This window comes from Canis lupus, chromosome 1, assembly GCF_011100685.1.
Source record: "Canis lupus familiaris isolate Mischka breed German Shepherd chromosome 1, alternate assembly UU_Cfam_GSD_1.0, whole genome shotgun sequence".
Classification (NCBI taxonomy): domain Eukaryota; kingdom Metazoa; phylum Chordata; class Mammalia; order Carnivora; family Canidae; genus Canis; species Canis lupus.
In genome coordinates this window covers 702,622-710,039 of record NC_049222.1, presented here as the reverse complement: position 1 = coordinate 710,039, position 7,418 = coordinate 702,622, and the positions used below count along the sequence as shown (strand labels likewise).

The 7,418-nt window shown below is 41.4% G+C and overlaps 1 non-coding gene across 1 annotated transcript; it reads left to right on the top strand.

The window, feature by feature from the left end:
- Positions 1-1,943: 1,943 nt before the first annotated feature.
- TRNAQ-UUG lies at positions 1,944-2,016 on the top strand. The gene has a single exon. It is a non-coding gene; the product is annotated as a tRNA-Gln (tRNA).
- The last annotated feature ends 5,402 nt before the right edge of the window (positions 2,017-7,418 follow it).

Here is a 7,418-nt window from a genome sequence, read left to right as displayed (position 1 = left end):
AAAATGAAAGATTATAAGAACAAACAATGCAATAAGAAAATAATTCAGAAGGTGATTGACAAAGATAGTTGTAAAATTTTCCAATGAACACCTGGTATTTATAAGCCATGGGACAAAGCCTAAGCTATATTAGGTCACTTTCTTTTTTTCCTGAATTAAGTTCTATATCGATTTTAAAACATCATAAATTGTCTTCTGAGATTGCTTTTTAAATAACTGCATTCCTTTTTTAAAAAAAATATTTTATTTATTCATGAGAGACACAGAGAGGCAGAGACACAGACAGAGGGAGAAGCAGGCTCCATGCAGGGAGCCTGATGCGGGACTTGATCCCGGGACTCCAAGATCACGCCCTGGGCCAAAGGCAGGCGCCAAACCACTGAGCCACCCAGGGATCCCCAAATAACTGCTTTCCGAGTCAGCTTTTCCAGTCACAGAGTGTTTGGGAAGACTCGTTTTCATCTGTCTAGTTCAAACACATTCTGAGAATGATGTTCTCCAAACCCAAGAAAACAGCTTCTCCAGGCGCGCTTCGGCTTCTCTGGAGGTGGTCACCAACGAGAGAACAAGGACAAGACTTCGGCTTGTTTGCAGGTTATATAAACACAACCAAATAATTGTCCAATTCTCCCCTCTGAGCCAGAGTAAAATAAAGCTATGATCACCTAAAAGGGGTAATAGGCTCTCAATGTAAAAAATAACACTATTCCTGCATATCAGAGAAATCCTATTCTTCGTACAAAAGTCAAAATCGCAGAATTTTCCAGTTTAGAATTAGCCGCTATACACATTTTTCTGTGCATACAATTTTATATATGGTTGATCATGTTGTTTATAATCTCAGATCCTGTTCTCTTTTCATACCATAAACATATTTTCCATGTGAAAATTTCATTCACTTCTCACACTTGTTTTTATGGCTACCATTCTATCATATGGCTGTAATAATTTAAACTTTCCCATAACTACCCCTTGGACATTGAGGCAACTTCCCACTTTCTTGCTACTCTAAATGCTGCTGCAAGGAGCACTGTTACCATGAATTCTCTGCATATTTTTCCTTAAGGTCAGAAGTACAAGTGAAGGCCAAGTGCATTTAGTCAAAGGCATCTAAGGAAAGGAAGTGTCGTTTTATACTCCCTTGGTGGCACACATCTATCTTTTTCTTTTTTTAAATTTTACTTTATTGATTTATTCATGAGAGACACAGAGAGAGGCAGAGACACAGGCAGAGGGAGAAGCGGGCTCCCCACTGAGCAGGGAGCCCAACACGGGGTTCTGTCCCAGGACCCTGAGATCATGGTCTGAGCACTTAACTGTCTGAGCCACCCAGGTGCCCCTGCCATTATACTTTTAGCAGAAACTGAAGTGGATATTTGAAGGAAACTGAACAGGCTTGAGTCCTCATTAACAACATAGATCACAATTCAAAATCCAGAATTTTTAAGAAATTAAGTAGAAAAGAAAGCTTCTAGGCCCCTGAGTGGTGCAGTCAGTTAAGCATCCGACACTTGACTTCGACTCCAGTCTAGATCTCAGGGTCATAGGATGCTACCCCACATTGGACTCTGCACTCAGCACGGAATCTATTTGAGATTATCTTTCTCTCTCCCCCCACCCCCCAAACTCTTTCTCAAAATAAATAAATAAAATCTTTTTTAAAAGGAGGAAAAATGGGACGCCTGGGTGGCTCAGTGGTTGGGCATCGGCCTTCGGCTCGGGGAGTGATCCTGAAGTCCTGGGATTGAGTCCTACATTGGGCTTCCTGCATGGAGCCTGCTTCTCCCTCTACCTGTGTCTCTGCCTCTCTCTGTGTCTCTCATGAATAAATAAATAAAATCTTTAAAAATAAATAAATAAAAGGGGGAAAAAGAAAGCTTCTATTAGTTTTGTTTGTTTGTTTTGCTTCTATTAGGTATTAACTAAAATAAAAACATTGGGGTGCCCGGCTGGCTCAGTTGGTAGAGCATGTGACTTTGGATCTCAGGGGCATGAGTTCAAGCCTCACATTGAGCACGAAGCCAACATAAAACATGAAATAAAAACATTTACTGTCAGAAAAAATACTTCTTTCTAAAGTAAGTTCCAAGCTGATCCCCTTTCATAGTCTGACATTTACTATCTCAAACCACAGACACCTACCTTTACAGATTATTTGGCATTTTATAATATCAACTGTTTTAACATCTTCTTAACATTTTTACAAAAGATTGCTATTTTCCAGTACCCTGTTACATATATATTAGAAGAAATCAGGGCCACCTGGGTGGCACAGTTGGTTGAGTGTTTGACTCTTGGTTTCAGCTCAAGTCATGATCTCAGGGGTGTGAGATGGAGCCCCATGTCAGGCTCTGTGCTAAATCTGCTTGAGATTCTCCCCCCTCCCACTCTTGTTCTCTCTCTCTAAAGTAATAAATAAATCTTTATAAATAAATACATAAATAATAAAGAAAAAACCATAAAAAATAATTAATAAAAATAAATAAATAAAAATGCTCCCATAGGGGAAAATTAATAGATGGATTTACATGTGCTTAAACACACTTATTAATATAAACTACATTAATATGAAACTTTAGTAGCAAGCAGTTTACTCATAGAGTACTTAAGTAAAATGTTGGAAATTCAATGTCAAATGCTATATTTATATACTTGTAATTTAAAGCTCATTTAACACAAAATTTGGGAACTTATGAAAACATCAAGTTTAATAATACAGGGCTAAATTTGCAAATTAGCAGTTCTGGATGCAATTGTGTGAAGTTTTAAATTCTCACATTTAATTTCCTTTCTTTACAACCATGGTCTCTTGCCTGATCTCTCACCAAAGACTTTTAACTCTCTTCCCAAATCCCCTTTTAGCTCCTCCAAGGGGACAGACAGATCTTCTCAGAACTAAAATTTGATCAGAACTAAAATTGTATACCTGGTTCTCAAGGCAAAGCCTCTCATTGTTACCCCACCCCCACCCCCATACCTAACCACATCACATGCTCCAGTTCTCAAACAGGCCCCCGCTCTCTCCACCACCATGGGCCTCCTGCTGGTCACCATCTGGAATGCAATTACCTCTACACCCACTTAGTTCGCTTTTTAAATATCTGATCTCAGCTTGAAAATGATTTCCTAAGGGATTCTTTCCCTGAGTCTCCATCTGGGTCAGATCTACTTTTTATATGATCGTCTAGCACTCTACCTATTGACTGTCACAGTTGTAATTTCACTTTTACATGATCATTTGGCTATCTTCATGAGACAGCAAGCAACCAGATTGATTTTGCTCAGCCCTGGGCCCCAGGAGCTACTCAAACATTTTTTAACAATTTTTTGTACATGTAGATATGTGAGAGCTTAACCACTCTGCTGAACAAGAAAATCAGAGGCCAGATGGAGGATGTGGGCTTTAGCAGAGGCTGGGGAAGACTAGTGGGATGTTGCCCCACTACAGTGTGCAAAGCAATATAAATCTCATTAAGACGCTGTTGGTGTTCTTTGTATAGCTTTTGATGATAACTGTAAAAATGCTACAAAGGGTACTAAAACCAGATGTATTTTAAAAGTCATTAATAAAAATGATGCAGAAAAAGCTACTCAAAATGGCACCTATATAAAGGGAGTCCTCCCAAAGTTCCCCATTCTGATTTTTCAAGACATCCGGCTTTCCCAACTAGCACCTCAGCTTTCAGATAAGAAACCTAATGAGGCCATGAACATATCCTATATTTTAACTGAGCAACCTGAGGAACCAAAAGCTGGGTGCAGTTTTTGTTAACATTAGTGAGTGGTATTTAGGATAATCATAGTTTTTTGTTGTTGTTGTTGTTGTTTTTTATGATAGTCACAGAGAGAGAGAGAGAGAGGCAGAGACATAGGCAGAGGGAGAAGCAGGCTCCATGCAGGGAGCCCGACATGGGATTCGATCCCAGGTCTCCAGGATCGCGCCCTGGGCCAAAGGCAGGTGCCAAACTGCTGCACCACCCAGGGATCCCCAAGGATAGTCATAGTTTTGATTCTGTTAGTGCCCTGAGCTCCCCATCTCTTCTCTGCATGGGCTCAGAACAGTCAGGAAAAGGCAGTCTACCCTAGGGGCCCACACAGAACAACAATCTACTGCAAACACACAAGGTTGCCGGTTGTTTTTAATGCTTCAGATCTTTGTTTTGAATGTCTGAAAACTGTAAATAAATGACATCATGCCATAGTATCCTTCTGCACCTAGCTTCTCCATTCAGTAGTTTGAAATTCATCTATGTTGATGTATGTAGCTGTATGTCAGTCACTAACAGCTGTGTAATAATCCTTTGAATTGTTTCCCATTTGATTAATATTGTTTCCAAATAATGCTGCAATAAGCACTCTTGCGAATCTCTGTCCGTTTCCTTAGGGTACTTGATTACTTACTGCATCCCTGAATATATTCCGTACCTTCGGCTAGTTGTTGCTTCTATGTCAGCTGCCATGACTAATTCTGGACTTTGCACAAAGACCACCCTGGGGAGGACAGGAAACAGAAATTGTTCAGTGGTATACTTTCTGTACTAGTTAATTTCAACTTGAATAAAGCAATAAAGTAACACAGTGCAGCAATGGGGCAAGGTTGGTAGCCCTGCAGATCTAGGTTTGAATTTATGTCCTCTGCTGTGAGGTATAACTCTGGGTAAACGAAGCTTTAGTTTCCTTCTCTGCAAACTATCTACCTAGCAGGTGGTTGGAAGAATTTGCGAAAATGGCTTGTCAATCACTTAGTTCTGGATGAAGTAGACAGTAGATACATAATAATAGGATATGAACCTGGAAGAGACCAAACCATTATAAAGTAAACCATATTGGAGTTACAAAGCACCAGTGAAAAGATAGTTATTAAAGTCAAATGAATAACTTATTACAATTTATAAACCCAACAAATTTACAGTAACTACAGAGTTAGTTTACAAATGTGGGGTGTAATATTTTTGCTTATTTTTCTGTTAACAGCTAATAAAGCTTTATCAAGAAGAGATATAATTCACATACTATACAATTCACTCAACACAATTCAATGGGTTTTGGTATATCCACAGATGTGTACAACCATCACCACATAGAACATTTTCATTATCTCAAGAAGAAATCCCATACCCATTAGCTATCACTCCATTCATCCCCCTCCCCCTAATCTTAAGCAATCACTATTCTATTGTCTCTATGAATTTGGTTATTCCAGACGTTTCATAAAAACGGACTCATACGATATGTAGTGCCTCACCTCATTCACTTACCATGTTTTCAAGGTTCACCAGGCTGTAGCCTACATCAGTACTTCATTTCTTATGAACAAATAATATCCCATTGTACGGATGGACCACATTTTGTTTATCCATTCTGCAGTTGATGGACGTATGGGTGGTTTCCTCATTTTGGCTATTATGAATAATGCTGCCACTAAAGTTCCATCCAAGTTTGTGTGGACATACATGTTTAGTTATCTTAGGTATATACTTAGTACTGATATTTCTGGGTCAAAGGGTAATTCCCTATTTTATTTTATTTAAGATTTTATTTATTTATTCACAAGAGACACACAGAAAGAGGCAGAGACATAGACAGAGGGAGAAGCAGGCCCCATGCAGGAAGCCCGTTGTGGGACTCGATCCCGAGACTCTGGGATCACGCCCTGAGCCAAAGAGAGACACTCAACTGATGAGCCACCCAGGAGTCCCCCTATTTTATTTTTTGAGGAACTGTTAAACCATCTTCCAAAGGGTTGCCCATTCCACCTCTCCACCAGCAGTGTGAGGGTTCCAATTTCCCCACATCCTTGACAACACCTGTACTCATCTGATCTTGGAATCTATTCATATCTGTCTCAGTGAGTGTGAAATGGCATCTGCAGGTTTTGATCCGCATTTCCTTTCATGTGATCCTTGGCTGTTTGTCCTACCTTGGAGAAATGTCAGGAGTAGAATATTGAATGTCTATTATATGCCAGGCACTTGGGGTCATGATGATTTTTCCATTAGCCTCTCATTTGATGTGGCATTACACTCCCTATTTTGTAAATGGGAAAATTAAGGCTGGACCAATAAAGCTGAGGATTTGCATTTGAGTTTGAAATCCACTTCAAGCACACCTCATTTGTATTTGCTGGCTTGTATTTGTGTCTCAACCACAGTCAAACCACAGTCAATCTGGCCATGGCAGTGAGTGCTTTCACACCAAGAAGAGCCCACCAGGCACTATTCTGACACACGTGGGACAAACAGAGACTACCAACTCCCCCCCCCCCCCCCACCTGGAATGGAGTTCCAGGAGGCCACTTGCCACAGTAATTGGCAGAGCCCGGCCTTGAAAGCAGACGGGCCCCACGCTCCACACTTTCAGTCTGTGTGCACAAGATGTGCCTGGGAAGATCCCAACCAACCACCTACCCACATGCTGCTGGGGTAGGAGAAACAAAAAACTGCATGTACCAGGAGCTGTGGTTGCTACAGAAAATACAGACTGCTTGAGGACAGTAGATACGAGCTCAGGAGGAATAGAAACAACTCTTACTCTATATTTAAGAGGAAAACTCTGGGGCACCTGGCTGGCTCAGTTGGTTCAGCATCTGCCTTTGGCCCAGGTCATGATCCTGGGGTCCTGGGATCCAGTCCCGCATCAGGCCCCCTGCACGGTGGGGACTCTGCTTCTCTGTCTCCCTCTGCCCTTTCCCCTGCTTGTGCTCATTCTGTCAAATAAATAATCTTAAAAGAAAAAACCCTCCAAGAATCATTATTTTATTGCACTGTTTTTATAGCAAGAATAAAAGACATTTTTCCCCCAAGTGTATATTCTTTCAGAACTCAACCTTTGGATTGTGTTGTGTGTTGCATTGCACCCCCAGTAAGTTCCCATGTCAGGAGTTCGGATCCCCAGGACAACATGCACCCACCCCCCCTTTTTTTACAACATGCCCTTATTTGGAGATGGGTCATCACAAATGTAATCAGTTAAGATAAGGTCATGCTCCTGTGGGGTGGTCTTCTCCAGTGACCAGCGTCCTTAGAAGAGGAAATTTGGACACAGACACACATGCAGCGAGAAGGCCATGTGAAGGTTGTGAAGGGGCAAAGATTCAAGCCACAGGATGCCAAAGATCGGCAGAAATTAGCAGAATCTAGGAGAGGGGCAGGGAACAGATCCATCACAGCCCCAAGGAACCAGCCCTGACCTGACCACACCCGGACCCGAGGCTCTGGCCTTCAGATTGGCAAGGCAACTCATTTCCATTGTCACCCAGTCTGTGCCACTTTGTTCTGGCAGCCCTGGAGAACTCACATGGATTCCTACTGCCACATGGGTAAAACATGGTGAATTCTACTCCAGTGCTAAAGATGACGATTAGTCTCCAACTGCCCAAACCAGTTATCTGTACGGCAAGGTTCATAAGAAATAAGCAA